The sequence below is a fragment of the Tyto alba genome, unplaced genomic scaffold (assembly GCF_018691265.1).
Source record: "Tyto alba isolate M040663 unplaced genomic scaffold, T.alba_DEE_v4.0 Super-Scaffold_41, whole genome shotgun sequence".
Lineage (NCBI taxonomy): Eukaryota > Metazoa > Chordata > Aves > Strigiformes > Tytonidae > Tyto > Tyto alba.
The window spans coordinates 7718137-7738058 of record NW_024881317.1 but is presented as its reverse complement, the minus strand read 5'-3'; the positions used below and the strand labels follow the sequence as shown (position 1 = coordinate 7738058).

The 19922-nt window shown below is 40.4% G+C and overlaps 1 protein-coding gene across 9 annotated transcripts in view; it reads right to left on the bottom strand.

Moving 5' to 3' along the window:
- The window catches only part of AKAP13 (A-kinase anchoring protein 13), a 217662-nt gene that overhangs the window by 187420 nt on the left and 10320 nt on the right, over positions 1 to 19922 (bottom strand). The window contains exon 2 of one of the 9 annotated variants that reach the window (XM_042803861.1): positions 9243 to 9298. The exons of the other annotated variants lie outside the window; for them this stretch is intronic. The gene's annotated coding sequence lies outside the window, so the exon portion shown is untranslated. The remainder of the gene's footprint in view (positions 1 to 9242; positions 9299 to 19922) is intronic. 9 annotated transcript variants of the gene reach the window in all.

Genomic DNA, 19922 nt, shown 5'->3' with positions numbered 1-19922 from the left:
CATTTCACTTCGTTCAAAGTGTGACCGATGCTTAGGAGCCCGATCAAATTCCTTGCTTTATCCACGCTTGAATTAAAGTCTTGGCTCAGCAAGGGGAAGCAGACCAAGTTACACGAGCTTTTCTTTTTTCAGAGGATGTCAGCCATAAGTGCTGGTGCCAGCACTGCAGGTAACACCAGCAAGTCCCAGGGAGCTTCAGTTTGGTTACAGACAAAGGGATTTCAGCTTTTGGTGAAGCAAGCAGTATTTCTGCATCTCGTGTTAGACAGTCCAGTGCTAAACTTCTGGTTTTATCTGCAGTTAATATATTAAGCCTCTTTAAAAGTCCAGCCCACTCTGATCTGGGAAGTGGGAATTTCTTCAAATAACTAATCAAATCATTCTCACATGGATGGTTTTCAGCTGTCTAGTACCAATGAATACCAAAAAAGCTTCAAAACATTTATAGGTCAGATAGAGGCAATGCGAGAGCCTCACAAAGGCAACAGCTGCCATTACAGGATGACTTCTGCAGAGGGAGCACCACATCTGGCCACAGTAACCACATCAGCTCCAGATGAACCTTTCCCCAATCTTTCACAGGAAAGCACCTTCTCACTCTGCCCTTGCCATAGGCAGCACCAACACACTTTTGGCTTGTAGCCTTCATCCACACACACATCCATCCCCAACCTCAGTCCAGGTCCCGCTGCTGTCCTTGAACTCTCCTCCAGCTCCAAGGATCTCCATGCCCACCATGGGGAAAAGATCAGCTAATGCTCACCCAACTCCTTCCTGAGGAAGCAAATATAAAAGTCCAAATGGTTTTCCTAAAGAGCAACTGACAGACCTCTGTGTAGGGCCTGTGGGAGAGACAAGGGAAGAACTGGAAGAAGAAATGCTTTGTTTGCTGCCAGAAACCATCACCCAACCTCATGGGTGCGGGGAAGAGGGTCAAGATGTCCATGGGCACCCCTGGAACAAGGCAAATGGAGATAAGAATCCATATTAGCTTCAAAGGGGGTTCTATGGAGCTGATCATAGAATCATAGTATGGTTTGGTAGTGAGCAACCTTTAAAGACGACCTAGTCCAACCCCCTTGCATGGGCAGGGACACCTATCACTAGATCAGGTTACTCAAAGTCCTGTCCACCCTAACCTTGAACACTTGTGGGAGAGGAAGGAACAGAACTGTTTGATCTTTGAGGGACAGACGGACAAACCTGTGTCAGGAATGAGGATGACAAACGAATTGATGGATTGGGTCAAATGGGAAGAGTGAGCAAACAAGGAGAGAACCGGGTCAGGGAGAACCTGGGTGACTCAGCCAAGTGCTTGTGCAGCAGGAGCTGGAAATCTCCACATTTAAGAGCGTGCGCACGCAAATGCAATAATATTTTACAATCCTACAGCACTTTTAAAGTGCTCCAAGTGCTTCATAAATATTAATTAAGCAATAGTACCCACAAATCAGAAGCATAAAATGGAGATATAGCTACCTCACTTAATATTTAACAGTATGATAACTCAGGAAGCAAAACCTACTTTTAAGAAGTGACATACGCACACTTCTCCTACCTCAAAGAACCCAGGCTGTGTCCTACAGCCCCACTGCACAGCGCTAAAAGAGGCCAGTGTTTAGTATTTGAATTCAAACTCCTGTTTCAGCGCGTGACCTGATGCCTTGCACACCGCAAGTGATCCCACTCCAGCCGTTTCCCTAAGCCATTCTTTGATCGCTAGCCAAGACCAACGCAGAGGTAATCTTACCTAAGTAACACCGGTATGTGGTTGTAAATTGTGATTTTGTGATTGAATTGTCTTATCTGCTATCCCTAGCAATTTGGCTGCACAAATTATCTTCAGCAATTTCATCTTTAAAGTTCATGTTCTACAACGCGGATTCCCCTTAATTTTTTTTTTTTTTAAATTGCTTTTATTAGGTCAACCACATTTGCCAAGTTTTAACAGACTACTTCTTTCTCAGCTGCCTAATTTCAAATTCACCTTTACATATAGCTTAAAAGGAGGCAAAAAGCCATCACATCAAGTAAGTGGGAAGTGCTTAACATCAAGGTTTACACAAATAGGCTTTACAGTACTAGCTGAGGGTCAAAAATTGTGAATTTACTCTGAAACACAGAAGAATCAAGGAAGGAAAAGGAGGAAACCTAGACAAAACTTGGAAATATGTATACTTCTGATTAATACAAGGCTACTAAGAAAAAGCAGATGTGAAGTCACACCTTGTTTTATTCAGGGGAAAAGCCAAAGTCTGCAAGAGCCAAACTGAACTTACTCTAAGCAGTGGCAGACACTGAAATACAGCAATGTTACTTCTTCAACATTAATAAAACATGTTGTATACAGAGCATTTTTTTTTTTTTTAGTCCTTGAAACCATGCCAAGTCATAAGCTTTTTATGGGAATGTTGAAATGGATGTTGATCAGAGCCATACCCATATGAGTTTTACATTTTACCACCACTTAGAGGCAAGGGCTTCCCCCCAAGTCCCTCACACATCTGCAAATTTGTAATTTTTTGAAAAGTCTGATGAACTAAAAGCTCATATACTCTCAGTGCATGAAGATACCAAATTCACTCTTGCATTATGAGCTGAACTCAGGTCTTGAAAGCACTATGAACTCCTCCACCCCCTGAAATGAAGTTCCCCAAGGGTAAAATTTCACATTTTATATATGAAAAATAATAGCTACTTGGTAAACAAAATTAAAGAGCCAGAGGTCACTTCCTTACCAAGAACACTATATTCTCTTCCCTCATCCCTCCCCATGCTCATCGGCATCTGCCTTTCCCAAGTCCTAAGCTTTATTTTTCAAAAACTTAACACTGATTCATAAAAATACAATTAGTTTGGAAGTATGAGGCTGCTGACATCCAGACAAGTGCTTGATCATTTTGTTGTTGCATCTAATGTGATAGAGCTTCAACCAACTTGGAAAACTTCATAAAAACTCAGGGGCTTTGTCCTTTCTAATAAACACAGCAACTACACGCCTCCTAGGTGTACTCTGTAACTTTAAAACTAAAATCTGTGTTTGTTACAATATATATCCATCCTACCACAAATTATTAAAGATATTAATTAGATGTGCAATGCCTTAAATTTAATAGGGAAATAGACAAAAAGTACAGAGCCTACATCCAAGTATGTCTGTCTTTCAGGTCCCTGGGCTGGGAACTTCTCTGTTGTTTGTATACCATCCTGTTTTATGTTTATTTAAATAATGACAAATATTAGTTTTAAATTTATCGTAATTGCTTTATAAAATGTCTCCAATCCTATCAGGATAAAGAGCTTACGCTAAACAAAACAGTTTGTTTATACTACTAGTACTTCTAATAGGAAATACTTAGAATCCCACATGTTCAAAGCAGGACAAAATTACGGCCCATCTTTCTGCAAAGGGCTGCTATCTCTTTCTACCAAGAGGCCAGAAGGACCACGTGCAGATCACAAGCCCTGAAAGTTGAAGTCAAGAGAAGCTGGTCTGCAGAACTTCTGAGTCCACCAAGGATGTACCATGCCCACCAGGCCCAACAAACAGAAGAAAACTAAAAATCACCTCATGCTTTGGCATCAGTAAAATGGATAGAAGATGCAGGAGAATTAAGGAAGAGAAAACCAAGCCAAAACCCAGACATGCATACGCTCCTGGTTAATGCAAAGCTACTAGGAAAAAGCAGATGTGGAATCACACCTTGGTTCATTCAGGGCAAAAGGACTGTAAGAGCCAACCAAGCTCACCCTGGGCAACGAGAAATGCAGAAATAAGAGTTTAAAGACAGAAAGAATACAACCTCAAGCCTTTCCTATGTTATTTGTGTGGGCTGCCCCACCACTCCCTTATTAACGAACGGCCAAAACAAAGATATTTATTCTGTAACTCTTATTATTCACTTGTATCCACAAACACACAGAAGTCAAAGGTTTAGTAACTATAAAGAGCACAGTGCTTAGATGAAATTTGGTTTGTTAGACTCACCTGACTGGTTCAGAGGAAGGGTTTTGGATTTTAATCTTAAAATTAATTTTAAGATTATTTGAAACAAAGTCAGATTAGAAGAATTAACCGTCTGTTCTATGAAATCTTATATCTGCTTCTACTATTGATGGCTACTCAACAAAACCTCTTATGGCACAGCACACACCTCTGTGGGAACAGAAGAGGTCATCCCCAGTGTGCAGAGACCCAAAGTAGTTAAAGTTGCACGGATAGCACAACTGTAACCCAGCAGCCCAAACACATCGATACTGAAACTTTCCATCTCAGAATAAAAGAAAATTATGTTCATTGAAGCTGAAAGTGAGTTTTAATGCTACCTTAAAATAACTACTCACACATGCAAACCAATTACTGGTGCAGGTACTCAAGTGTGAAAGCAAAGACCTGTCCTCCTCTGTTGAGTACATTTTAAAAAGTACATGCTTCTATAAAGAGGTTTCTGCACACCCAGGTCCTGTATTTTGTCTCATACTGATTTTGTACTCTGGAACTGAGCTTGTACAAGGACTAGCAGACCAAAGGTCTCCTCTACAGTTGATGCTCTTTTGTGCTAAGACCACAAATAAAAATTGCACAAGAGAAAACCTTAAAATCATGGATACTTAGTGAAATATCCTCAGCACACTTTACATGCCCTCTTGCTTAGTGACTGCACCAACTCTCCCCTCTATCTAGACTGAAAAAGCACTTCCCTAATTTGCACATGAACAACAGCAAGTCAGTTTTGCAGGGGAAAGGAGGAGAAAAACAGCACTCAAAACTGTAAGGATTATTTACAAATACACTGAAGCCATATAAACTTGGCTACTAAAGAAAGATAATCTTCTCTAGCTTATGCCAAGTGGGTCAGGCAGAGGAAGAACCTCAGCAATCTTCAAAGTCAAAGCAGATGGGGAAGTGAATTAAGTGCCCATGTGAACAAAGAGGAAACAAGCTTCTGTTCATCTTAGCTAGTATCAGAGCTTCAGTTTTCTAGACACCATCAAAAATATCAGACCTTTCACTAACACGAGCAGAAAAGCTCACTTCTGCAACAAGTATTAGGAGAACTGCAGAATAATTACTTAAGACTGGTATTGATGAAAAAAAAAAAAAAAGTCCTGGTGTCCACAGATTGAGAACATTGCTTAGCTCAGTAGTAGGGAGACAGGCAAAGTGAAGGAATGATGTTAAGACGCAGAGACTGGTAGAAATGTTATTTGCTTTGTAGCTATGAAAAAATCTCTTAGGATTCTTTATCATTAGTGCTTCAGTATCACTGATATAAATATTTATGCAACTGTAAAGTACGCTCTACTTCAGACCTAATTATAGCTCTAATTAGAGCATTTTTAAAAAATAATACATGAGCTTTTAACTAATTTTTTTATACCCTTTTTGAAATAAAAGAAAGCAGCAGTCCACACATGCCAAAATGAACATATATTGCATTCCTTAAGAAGCTGAAGTTGACCTCTTGGTTCTTTCTCAGGCTTTACATTGCTAGACAAGATCTGGGCCAAGACCATTTCTATACACAGGGATGCGTCTGTCTCAGGCTAACCTCATCATCCAAGTGGTGAAACCTAAAACCAAATAATCTCTCCCAGGGTTATGCTTGTGGAATTGGGAATCCCTCCATCTGCCTCAGCAAAATAAAAAGATCACTGGCTGCAAAATAAACAGCACGTTAACCACAGAACAATAGCCCCTCCAGTCAATGTGCTTCATGCCACCCACCAAGGGCTAACAATTTTCTACCAAATCCCTTCCCCCTGAAAAAGTATATTTCATACTTTGAAGAAAGAGCTTGTGCAAGTTGACAACACGCAACTTCTTTTGGATCCGTACCAAGGAAGGACTCCCTTCCTCTCCAAATTCCTGGGAGTTTTGCAACCTTTCTGCAATCAGAAGCAGCAGACCCTGAAGGAGCACACAAATAGTTTACCATGTTGCTTTTAACCAGGAACTTTTAAACTGACTGAGCTGAAAACTGTGGAAGAAGGAGCATAGTTTACTAGGGAGACACAGAGAGCCAAGGACATACTGAAGAGATGCTCGTCTTCCAAAGCAAATATTGCTAAGAGAAACAGGCATCCTTCCACCACTTATTTTAGGAGGCGGCTGCTGAGCTGCATCAGCTATTCCACTGGTGTCTCCATGAGTGTTTTTTGCCTAAGACTTCTGCTGGAAGAGGCAGAACTGCAAAACTTGTAAGAAAACTCCACAGGAAGAGGCATTGAGGGGTTGCACAACACCAACCCACCCTAGATACACACATCTCCATTTGTATAAGCTCAAGTGATCTTCAGTCAGCCGGGCTGGGTTCTCTGGAGCATGGACAGAACAGTAATAGGTACATACAGTCTTTCCTTGTTTCTGTGTGTGTAACTGTACATAAAGAAATTTGCTAAAATGAGAAGTGTGAAGGAGTGGGGAGAGGCTGTGTAATGAATAATAATAAAGAGGGAGCTGCAAACTGCAATCACTTCAGCATTTTTTCCTATTATCAGTTATCATCATAAGCTGAAGTTAACTACCTTACTTCATGTAACTTTTTACCACAACAGCTATACCTTTTAGCAAAGATATCATTCTCACAGAAACTTTAAACAATTTAAGATGCAAATCAAGGATTCCCCCATATCCCTCTCCCCACTAATTCAAAAACAAACAAACAAAAAAGTGAGAAAAAAAAAAAATGAAAAAAATTCTAAGCTGGAAGGACCCATGTAAAGTTGCATTTGCTATAGTCAGATGTTTTCACTGCACTCTGGTATAGGGGGAGGAAAGAGATACAAATTAACAGAAAGTCATTTTGACTTTGTAATAGTATCTCCACAAAAAGGATTATATTTTTTCTTTTATTCCGCACGTGAATTTGACCTGGGACAACACTGAAATGCGGGGAGTTGAAAAGGGATCACCTGATGAAACAGAAATACCCTCCCTCCAAACTATATTGCAGGAATTACAGCCAAGCATCCCAACCGCAGCAAATACAGTAAGAGCCTTCTCGAACAGTTCTGTGTCAGCAAAGCACCGTTAATACAAAACTCAATTCAAATAAAGGAGTAATGACCCTTCAGAAAGGGTAGGGCTCCATCAGGCTTCCACCATACCAAACAAAGACCATCTAAGATATTCAAACGCTTGCAAAAAAAAAAAAAAAAATATTAAATCAAAAGGAGGAAAACAAGTGTCAGCCTTGTATGCATTTTGTTGTTGAATAATGACAGTGTTTACCTTTCCAGTGTAACACATTATTGCTCTGGATCCAACTTTAAAGCAGAGTACACGACAGAATTAATTATGTCCTTTCCTCTTAACTACCATTCCCTGGGTTATTTATTAACTAGGTCTGCATATATTCATAGATGTGTCCAATATACAAAGTTAAAAGGATTTAAAACTGCTGCCTAAATACTTCCCTGGCTTGCAGAGTCCTCTCCTCTCTCTGCACAGGCAGCGGCATCAATAAATACAGCCTCAGGCTGCAAATTAGTCACTCCTTAAGCTACGCAGCAGTCGAGGGAGTCGTGGGGGAACCGCAACGATGCTGCAACAGGCAAGCGTGTCTCACGAGCAACAGCTTGTTTGGGATCCAGCAACATCTCAGACACATACCACAGATGGCTCTGCTAAGAACTTTTATCTGAATTAGTGAAATGCAGCTTTGTCTTACAGTCCACTCCTGCTTGTAGTTTAGCACGCCGCCAGGCAGACCGTCTATCACGACTAGAAAGTCCACCTTAGGTGGTGCACCCAGAGCTTGGAGGCCACCAGCCAACTCACATGCGTTTCTGGAAAAGACAAAAGCCATGCTAGACAAGGTACCTGAGCTCAGCACCTTGCCAAAGGAATGGCAGACAACCTGTCTGAGTTTATTTAACTAAAAGGAAAACTAAAGGGAACACAAGAGCCTCTTTGGAGTTTTCTATTTTGCTAAAATGAGGTTTTAAGGCTAAAGACCTATTCACTCTCCTGGAGTCATCCCTGAAGAGGGACAAATGCCAGGCAGAAGCAGACTGGAGAAGACTTCTGGTTTAAGGCTGGATCAGTGTTGCTTCCCTGAGGTCCATCATCTCAAGGGACAGAGGCCAGAAGCTTCCATGCTGACCATCCACTGGAAGGAGATCAAAAGGGAGAGAGGGTGGGTACTGCTAAGGACCCAGCAGCAGAAAACACAAAAAGAAAAGAAAACCCTTTCACAGACACTTTACAAAGAACAGCAGCACTTTTATCTTTGTCAGCATAGATGCTAGGATACAATATTCCCATGTGAATACTGCAGTCACTGTTTGGTCTCATCCAGGATTGCAAGCAACTCCAACTAATATCAAATTAGGTGCATACCTGGGGATGAAGTTCTTGCCTTGCATCAGAGGTCAACCAAATCTTCTCTCCATCACAAAGGAAAATACAGTACATTTTGGTACAGCAGTGCACGTAGCTCGCTCACCCATCACCCAAGCCACCTCTGGGCCAGACTTGGGCTCAAAAGAATGTCCCTGTGCTATGTAGCAGCACAGGAACTGGGTTTTCAAAGGTGTTTAGAAGTAGACAAGACCACGTGCTTGCCATCAACACTCAGAAACACTGTTTATCACTGATCAGCTTGAATTTAAAATTTTAGAAGTGTAGATGAGGTTCAGAAGGTGGAAGAGGGAAAGGTAAATACATTCAGGTTCTCTATATTCAGGTTCTCCCACCTTTTGGGATAAAAAAAAAGCATAAAACACTCAAACTTCTTGTGATTTGCCCTCCATGCCAGAAACTCCTGCCTAGAACCATTGAGGGAAAGGGGGAAGAGAAAGGGATGGAGGAAGAGTGACCTGTATCTACAGACCTGGAAGCATTAAGGCCTCATTTGTCTAATGAAATGACATTATGTGATACCAATAAACCAAGTTTACTTTCCAGAAAAAAAAAAAAAAAAAAAACCAAAAAAAAAACCAGAGCATCTCTTGAAAAAAAATTGAATAAATTGGTGAGATTATGCAGTAACATGCAGATGAAATATGTATTTCATTATTCTGCACCATGTCCACTACATTTGATTAAATTAATAAATGAGGTCCTTATGTCATACTACAGGCATTACTCTTACTTTTGTTTACTACGTCTTTCTAGCCTTAACCACAGCACAAGCAGCACAGCTGGCTGGCAGCTCACAATTACAACACAACATGCAGAAGTTAAGATAGGGGAAGTGATTCTAAAAAAACCCAGAAAAAAAAAAATTTTCACTTACCTAAGCAAAGTTGTCATTAGAGAGTTTGCCAGTACTAAAATCCAAGAAAAAAAGGCCTGGGGGGAAAAAAAAAAAAAAAGCAACACAGAAAGAGGCAAAATTTTAGTAACTAGGATAATACTCTCACTCTTTTTCTTAGGAAGATGAAAAGTCAGTGATTTAAAGAAGTACATTCACTCCATCTGTTGCATTTCAGATAGTTATTTGTAACAAAAAGGTGCTCCTCAGGCAGCAAACATATCAGAAACAACAGGGCAGATTTTCCACTGCTGTTGCCAATATTTTACCAGTGCAATGCCTAAAATGTCAATCATGTTGGACTGCAATAAAACTAGTGTTATCCAGCAGACAAGTTAGGCCTAAGGCAATTAGTTAAACTGCCCCATTTAGATTTTCAGTCACTTGCCCCTCCTGTCGAGCTGGATTATCAGAAAGTTTGAACCAAGTGGGGTCTCTCCAGTAAGGCTGAAGGTGGCAGGAACCAAAAGTATTGCTTATAAAAAAATATCCAAGCCACCCCAGGGCTAACTGCAAAAAACTGTGAGGCAGCACAACATGGATCAATGTTAAGAAAGTTGAGACATACAAGAATTCATTATGGGCATAAAAATCCAAAGCACAGTGCAAATTACTGGCAGAAATGGCATATGGCCACAACAGGTATTATACCAAAATCACCACTACCAAAAAAAACACTGAAGACTTGTTAAAACTCACGAATGCAGACTGAAACAAAACAAAAAAAACAAAAAAAACAAAAAAAAAAAAATCACACACAACCACAACAAAACACCCCACCCAAACTAACTGAATATGGATGACTGCAAGCCTCCAAATCAAAGAGGGAGTTGATCACTGTTTAAGAAGAAGTCACTGCTTGTTCCAAGATTAAAAACTTATAATTCTGGTTCCGGCTGAAGCATTAATTCACTAATCTGGTACAATTTAGTCAGGCTGATCCTCCGCTCAGACAGACAGGGCATTATCAAAAGTTCCTCTATTCATTTCGCTTCCTGTTAGCCAGTGAAAGCCCCTTTTATACGCTCCTCGAGAGGCTGTTAAAACCAGGGAAGACTTTCCGATAGAGAAGATAAGGTGGTTGGGATTTATTCATGAGAGGAGGAAGGGAAGTTGCACGGGCTGATTACAGCTGCTCCAAAGCTGAAAAATAGAGGTTTGGAGGAGGGAGCTGGAAGATGACGGATTTCTTATTAATAGGCATTATACCAATAGTATTATTGTCATAACTAGGCATTACCTCTCCTAACATTCAACTATGGAATTGAGATTTTACTCTTAAATTGGCATCACCAAATACAAACATGCGGTTGAATAGTTTAAAAATATATGGACAAGGCAGAATGGGGTATTTCAAGAGATTGAGCAAATAAAAAAATTTTTTTAAGAAAAATAACAATACCCAAGACCAAAAGGATAAACTACCTGGAGTCAGAGGAAAGACACTGACTAGAAATGCTCTCCAGATTAAGACAGTTCACGTATAATTTTCAGGGTCAGATCCTGTTCTCATTGCTGACATGAGCACTCAGACTTCAATGGAGTAGGATGGTGATTTTCACATTACTTAACATGTGTCAGCAATTTTGAACAGTTGCTTTGCAGATTCTTAGAGCTAATCAAGCAAAACCCCACCACTGAGAGCCTGGTATAGTACTTGGTGGATGAAAAGCTGCCTGGAAACTCTATGAAGACTCTGAAAAACATTCCCCCTATTACTGTTCAAGAAATCTGGTATGGTTAAAATAGTTTGAAAATGTAACAAGATGGAAATACAAACAAAAACACATTTCTCAAGTTTAAAAAGGTCAAGCCAAAGCAGCAAAGCTCTACCAAAAGTTAGGGCTAACAATGACGGTTGCAGGGGTAAACCCTGCCTCTTCCTTCCCTTCTCCCAGACTATTCTTCTCCAAACGAACTAGCAAAATAAACAAGAACCAAAACACCCACAGCAGAAAATGGTATGCAGCTTTAAAAGAAAGAAAACAACTCAGCTGTACTTCATAATTAATCCCTCCAGTCCAAATACAAATCAAGTCATTATCTGTCTTCCCCTCTGACAATGGTAAATGAGATCAATATAAGCAAAAATAATAAAATGTTTTTCAACATGCTATTATATGGACAGGAGTACTTAAAAGACAAGGTGATGCATTTCTGAACAGGCACCAGTTTCAATCAGACAGGGATGGAGTGCAAATCTCTACCAGACAGAAAGAGGGAATAACCAAACCTAGAATGACATAAAGACCCAACAGAGATGGTCCATAGGTCGCCATGTGGAGGTGATGTATCAAAGATACTTATGTAAATAGGGAAATGGCTGACAAATTACCTCTTGCTTTACAGAATACCAATATGCAACCAAAAAGCAAAAAGCTACAACAAAAGCCAGACCTTATTTTGATCCAGTTTCTCCTTTAGATTATTATTAACTCTATACAAAGCTTCAGCACCAACTGTACAGACACTCCAGTTTGCTCGGTGGTCACATAATTTCTTCTCAGTGATCAAGCAGAGAATTTAGAAACCAGGAGACAACAGTCCCTTTCTATTCTGCCACCAGCCTGCATCTCTCCAGACACATCACTTAAGGCAAACCTCAGCTGGCACTCACCCTCCCCACTTTGTGCTGCAATGGAGATCTTGCCTGTTGCAATCACCAACTTCAATCGTAAACTACAGCAGCTCACTTGGCAAACACTGAGATTTTGTGGGTATTTCAGAAAAAGCTGCCAAGTCTCATATTCCCCACATAGTAAATAAAGGTAATACTGCTCACTTATCTTCACACATGCTTTGCCACACAATATCTGAAGAGACAACATACTGTTATAAATCTACAATGCACTAAAGCAATTGCACTCGTCAGCTTGCAGTTTAGCACTATTAAGAAGGACAAGTTTATCAAAGCGCAAAGGGTGTTTCCTACAGTGGGAATGTCGTAATGAGACAAGACACAGCCTGCTTGTTCTGCACGTTTTGAGATTGCTGCGTCTTTCTTGTCACAAAACAACTCTTGTTGCACCAATATTTAATTAAAAACAAGTGAAGAAAGTGCATCCAAACCTACCCATTTGTTTTCAAGTCTGAGGAACCCACACTGGCAAGTTACTGCTGAAGAACCCTTGATACTCACTGCATTGCAAGGAAATGAATAGACATGGACTAGATGTTCCTCAGTCAATTCTTTTCAGCTTGATAAAGGCTCAACTGAACCAGATGCTACAACTGATGTGAGGGAGTCAGACTAAGTCTGACCAGTTTTCCACTCCAAATTGACAGACTACAAGAAAACCACAACAGGCCAATGCTCACTGTTACAGACTTAGATGTAACTAATTTTGTTCAGTTAAAAATATGACTTTACACACATGACAGTTTCAGGAAAGCCCAAATAGAACAGGTTTATTTGGCTCTTACATTTCACTGCCCATCTTCCACAAATTCAAGGTTGGTCATTGTGATGATGCTGGGTTTTGGTTTTATGTTTTTTTTCTAACACTGCAAAAAAACAAAAGTTCCTACTTCCAAAGACGAGGTTAGGTTTTTCTCCCTCCTTCACAGGCCTGGCTGTGGACACACAGATGCCTAGTTTCTAGTTTCTATACCGATAGAAGTTACACTCTGAATAGCTGCAACTGAAGGCAATGGAAGATTTCAATAGTACTTTCTTTGTTACTCCAAGAATCTGCTTCACCACACAAGCCTGCAATTCCAGATTTCTGCATACATTGCAAGGGGCACATGGCACAGATGCTTACCAGTGGCTGGAGTTCAGCACGTTCCCAGGAAATCCTGTGGTAACCACGTTTAGACTGTTAAAGGAGGTTTCATCACAGCTCGGAGATGGAAGTCAGCAAAGAAATCCAAAATTCAGTGAGCAAACCCCACAGATGCAATTCAAGATTTTGCAAACTTGTGACGCGTTGAAAGAATATGGGTTTTCCATCTCATCCTCGGAGGAAAGCTGCAGCACACACTTAGCAGTGCCAAAAAGGTTAGAGGGCTGCCAGAGCATGCACAGGAGAAGGTTTGTGTGCAAGCAGAATAGACAGCCTCTACTAAATTCTTTTAACTCAATTAAGCAACAATTCTTCACTGAGAAAACAGCATTGCCCAGCTGCTTACCTAATCATCAACCCCTGCTTCTTGAGCTGGCTTTCAATTTATAAGTCTTCCATTTCGCTTACAGAAGCAAAAGACAGATGATTGACAATTCTCTAGATGTGCTGGTTAAAAGGCAAATAAAAGTCCTTGCAAAGGCCATCAGTACTCAAAAGTGACTTAGCACTAATGAGCTTTCACCAGCAAGTCTGCAAACATTAATACATGTGAGCATCCATGCTAAAACCACCTAGATTGCCTATCTGCAAGGCTCTCCTGCAGCCTGAACTGGACTTCAAGCCAAGGGAAGTCCAAGCCTGGAAGATGTCTATGGATCTTCTCTGGTCTGCATCCCTGTGTTAAGCTACTCAGTGACACTAAGCAGATGCATTTTGAATGTGCTGCTTCATCTCATTTAAAGAGGGGAGAAAAGGAAAAAGAGTCAGAAATAGTACTTATCTGAAAAAAAGCAAATATTTTACAATAAGTACTGCTACTGTTCGTAGAATGGTCTGAAAGAGAGATACATCTGAAATTGCTTTAAACATATGTGTTCAGTTTTTAAACTGCATATGAGTCTATCTGACAAACGAGCTTAGTTAACGTTGCTCAAACGAAGCCGAGGGTCCGGTCCCCCCACCCTCTTCCTAAGTAAGCAAGCACAAGTTTCTGGCATAGACACTGGTGTGTGAGATTTTAACATTCCCCTTTCCATAAACAGTCATACATCAAGGTCTAAAAATTTGCTTCACAGAAACATTTGCGATAGTAAAACTCAATTATTCTAGTATTTGTATGACACATGCAGGAGGGGTGCATAAAAAGGTTATGGTGAGCTCATTTAAGAATTTAAACAAGTACTTGATAAAAAGTTTTTGAATTATTCACTCAGCTCCACTATTAAATCAGGCTTCCAAAGGAGTCTTTAAACAATAGCACAGAAGACACTGTACTTATAACAAAAAGGCAGCACTGAAGTTATCACTCTGTCTCACAGCACGAGTCATTCATAATTACAGTTGTAAATGCACCCAGGCACAGTGTCATGCATTGGTTCACAGTCCTGCCAGATTAACTGGACCCTTTGAGTATTTATACTAATATTCCTTTCTGAAGAGGCAGCACCATTTCGGTCTATCTTAAGTACTGCTTTTTATGCTAAGAGCAAGCAATTTCTTCAAGAACATCCAAAATAGAGAGAAGCGCTCATTAACAGCACTAAGCAAGATTGGGACAATCTTTTCTATTTCTTTACTTTTGTACCAGCCCACAAGGGCTGGCACACAGGTATTTTGCCATGCCCCACCGAAGCTTCAGAGCCGAACTCAGCTGACACCACCACCATGCATCTCCGGGTTATAAACTTTCATCCTAAGTTTACATACAGCACAGAAATTTTCTGCATACTTACTCACTGATTACATAAGAAATTTTTTTTTTCTAAACCTCAGAGACCATTTGGAATAATGACCATCTCTAGAAGGAGGAGAAGCAGGGGACTCTGAAAAGATAACATGAGTGGTGCTCCACTTCTCTGGGAAGAAGAATCCTCTCACCACCTGCTTCCCTTCTCCCCATCCCTTTTTCTTTTACATCACAGGCTGCTCTTGGTAGCTCATCTCGACGAACATGAGGCAATATTTCCTCTCAAAATAACTACTCCATGACCCTTTCAGCTATGAGCATCACTCACAGAAACATTCCTGTTTGCATATCATCCCCTCTTCTGCATCAGTCTGTTCCCAAATAAACTCATGGGCTGGTGATACAAGGTCATAAAGTTGTGAAAAAAAAAACAGGATACCCTCCCACTGTATCCAGCCATTCTCCCAGAGCAAGGGCAGGATGAGTCAGTCTCCCAACATAGTTGGTTTCAGGCATTTCTGACAGCATTACTTTAATGACAGTATTTAATTTCCTTCAGCCATCTCATTGAGAGTGCTCAAGCTAAGTATTAATGAAGTCTTTTAACACTCTCACTGTCTGGAGGAGACATGCAGTGTCACATAACCAGCTGCTCAAGGGTGAACACATAGCTGCTACATTCACCAACACAACCAAGAAAAGGGTTTTTGGATCACACAAGCTAAGGAGAGATTTGGAAGCAAGAAGCATGAGCCAAAACAATGACATTAACAAATACCACCGAGCCCCGGGACAACAGTGGGAGCCTTATTGGAGCAGAACCAACAACACATCAATCTAAGACCACCACAGACCATACAAAAAAATAAATATCTAGAGGAAGGTATCTTGCCAATTCTGAAGAAATGGGGGTTCAGATGGTTCTGTTCTACCGTTACAAAGCCGAGTCATAGTAGCAGTGCCATCAGCAACACACCTCACAAAACCTTTATTTTTAAAACCCTTAAATTCAACTTTGCATCCACGTGTTCTTACAAATCTGTCTATTTGAAGCACTGGTTTTCCTGACTATGGGTAAGTCTAAACACCTGCATCACTGCAAATGTAATTATGGCAAAATACCATGGCTATTTGTAGACTTCCTGTCCATCAAATAATATTAGTGTACCTTTGCCTTGAGCAATTATTTACAGGGCTGGAAATCCTGAAAAGACACTAGAGAGATAGCAGAAGCAAACACACACACACACACCCCTCCATTATGCAATGATGCTTAGCATTATCTTTTGAAATGACTCAGAGGGGAAAACAAAATCATTGGAGTAATTCTTTATAAATCTGTCCAATGAAAAGGAGTAAAATATTTAATTCAGTTAAAACTCTACATTAGCTTACTCCAAATGAGACAGGGAGGCATTTTACACTTCAACTGAATTGGCAGCTCACATTCAACTTCAGGTTCCAATGCAGGCTTTAAGTCAAATTCCTTAGCAGAGTAAAACACTTATTAGCCTGTCTTCACTGTAATTTTAATCTTAGTTAATTCCGAGTATGTAATTTATGTTAAGAATAGCCCACTTTTTTTCAGAACTGGATATATCACATGAAGAATTGTTCCCTGGCTAACGCAGTAAAAGTTAGATAAATAATTTTTCACATATCGACAGCAAAAGAAAAATAACTGAAAGCTTAAAAAACAAGCAAGAGCATTTTCATAAATGAATCACAGCCAGTTGTATTAATTCACCTAATATATTCCTAACTCATCAAAACCTGGCCAGTCTCACTTTAAACTGATGCTATGTACTATAAAGATCTTTGATCTGTTTAAACACTGACATTTCTCTTTCACCACACACACAAGGGATGGGAGAAGAGAGGGAAACTGTTGATATTTCTACCTTTAAAGAGGAACAAAAGCATCCTGTCCCCTCTTCCCTCCGCTTTCCCCAATTTATGATTAAAATTGCAAGCAGAAAATTAAGAGAGTCAAAATTGTTGCTCATACACACCACTCACCCATGTCAGCACAAGCAGTATTTACATCCTGTAGCCAACTTAAAGCTCTGAAGCCCAGGTTACTATCTCTCCCAATCATGAAATGCTTGTTATGCATTTCCTGCACTATTTGCACGGTTTCTTAGCTTTCAGGGGTTTATTTTGGTTTTTGGTTGGTTACTTTTTTTTTTTTTAATGCCCACTTAGTGAAAAGCTACTGAGACCTCCAGCTCAAGAAAAAATACCAAGTGAATTATTGGGGTGGTTCCTACCCTCCTTTCTGCACTTGTTGCTGCAGTTCTGTGTCATTCCCTTCACTCCCACTCCTCTTTAAGAGGTGGTTTCATGTAAAAGCAGTTCAACTCTTATCACTCATCTCCAAGCCTGCAAACCAACACGTCCTTTCAAGTGAAGCTTACACCCTGCCAGAGCCCATTTGTATAATCTGAATAGGAGAGACAGGGAATAGTTATGCATTTGCCAAGCAAGGGGTTGTGATTTGAGAGTGAAATCCAAGCGAGATGCATGGACCAGGAAAAGAGCCGGACTCTGCCAAGAGCACGAGATAGGTCTATCCTGTGTTGGATCTTGCAGTCACAGGCTGGCACAAGGACACCAGATACTTTAATGACTCGCACTAAAATCCTCACGAAGAAAAAAAAAAATATATATATATTTTAGCCTCTAGATTTTCCTCCATTTTATGTGGTGTACACATGCAAAAGTTAAGGAGAGGGTTTCCAGGACATATGGCCCTGCAATGAGCCGTGCTTAAAGCGGGCAACTGTGTGAGGGAAGCGAACCGGAGAGGACCCGGACAGATGTTTCCATTCACGAACACTGCCAAGGAGCCAGGAATGCCGAGTTCACTACCTTGGCGTTATTTACATTTCACAACATCCAGTAATAACCATGCCACAAGCAGCTTGAAGAAAATACAGAGCAGCAGGGAAACATTTCACCACTGCCTTCATTAAGGGGGCAAAAATGAAAATATTTTTTTATTCCAATTCTGAAACTTTGCCTTGTTTCATTTTGTCCACTATCATGAAACAGGACACCAGCATCCCAAGCCTTGTCCTTCCGCTTGCAAGACTCCCCCAAGCTAATTACCTGCCATTGCCATTTTGCAAGAGAAGTGCACCTACACTTGCTTCTGCAGCATCAGGGATGGTTAACAGTGTGGCCCCTGAACTACCTGAGCTTTTTCCTTCTGTTTTCTAGAATAAACTGATTTTTAATCTAGCACAGAGGACAGTTTCTCCTTTGGCAACTCTGCCACAAACCAAACCTGGCACTCCTGGGTCAAAAAATACCCTTACAAATGGTTGGGAGTGCACATTTCAGAGGCATTCGTCCAAACCTCCGTGCTGAGACCCAGACCCAACAGGTTTGAAAATTAGCTGCCAGATCCAGTCTGGCAACTAGAACAGCTACTCCGAGCACCATCCATCCCATCCACCCAAACACACCGGAGCGTTACACACCGACCACATGCGACGACACGCTCCGCCTGTCCCAGGGTGGTCCCTGGAGCAAGAGATAGGAAGGGTGATGGGGAAAGCCTTGTTTCATACCAGCTTTATGATCCACAAAGTCCTTTCTGAGCCCACACCAGAGGTATAGAGAAAAAAAAAAGGTCAATATAACCCATTCGTATTAAAGTCAATACTTGCTTGAGCTTTTAAAGGGGTTCCGTACTTCAAATATTTAAGCTACACTCTCTGTATTATGTTTCTTTTAAAGTGTCGTGCTGGTGAACATTGCCCAGACAGGGCAAATTTACTGTGAGGGAGTGCAAGGCTCCCCTGCTGCCACCACCACAACGGGACACCTTCCTCCCCAAAGTAAACCAGATACTAATGCTATTTATGGATCCTGTTGCAGAACCAGACAGACTTCCTAGCCACTATTCATCAATGTGCAAATACGTTTTATTTCATGGCAGGAAGAACAGATTTAAAAGGAAAAAAAAAAAAAAAAGTCCTAAAGTTCTGCCTTACTTCTTAAAAGAAATATATATTTGAAGAGTAGTTGGAAAATCAACATAGAACAGTAATACCTGCAAGTAAAGGCTGATCATAACTTCCTTGGAAACCACATTATTTTTTTAAAAAATTGGCAATTTCAAATTAGTTCCTAAAAGATTATTAGAGGAAACCAAATATCCACGGAAAAGAAGACCAGCTGATGCACCAAGGGACAGATCTCCAAAAGAACATCAACTCCATCACTCCCGCACACCCAAAGGAAAGGCCGGGAACATAACTGTAAAATCTTCCTTACTTTGCAGAAAAAAAAGACTACATCAGTTTCCAGAGACACGTAGCTGGACAACATTCACCAGCACTACTTTTATACATCAACACTGCAGAGCCCATTGACTTGCCCTGCTAAGCCTTTGGGGTTTTAGTGGGAAGCACGACTTTGTTCTTACAAGCATTTTCATAGAAACACCTTTGCATTTAAAATGCCAACTATAAATGCATCTGCTATTCAGATAAAGCACCTATGAGCGCGTCATTTGATATGCAAAAAGTTTTACAAAGCTCTCAAAAGAGCCCAAGGACATTTGGAAAGGTAGACGCAAGTTTATAATGAGTCTTAGTATATCATCAGCAAAAAATAATTCTATTCTTAGATATCTCCCTTTGGTGTTTCCTATAATCTTCCCTTTTTTTTTTTTTTTCCCTCATATCCCTTTGAGAAAGTAAGCTGTTTGGTTATTAGGAAAAAAAAAAAAAATTGAAGAACCTGTTCTGCAAGGCATATGAACAAAGCAGTATCTTCCAAAAAAAGAAAAGCTCATTCAAAAGTATGTAAATATTAGGGCTGGTAACACAAACAACAAAACCACAGGAAACACAAGAAATTAAGAATAGATCAGGACTTATTCAATTTCCTGGCTGCTGGATATATAAGCAGTTTTCTGGGTTAGACGTATCATAAAAGATTTATTTTCTGAATAACAGACATCGGGGAGTTGACACAGATAATTAAGTTAAAGATACAAGCCAAAAAAAAAAAAAAAAAAAAAAAAAAAAATCAATGTCCACTCAGCAGGCAAGGACATTGATCACCAGCCAAGGCAACACCACCAGGACTGGCACATCACAGCCCTTCTGATCAGTATCCTGACCTAAGCAGTGAATTAAAGTTTACTAACTTCAGGGGAAAGCTAACAAACAGAGT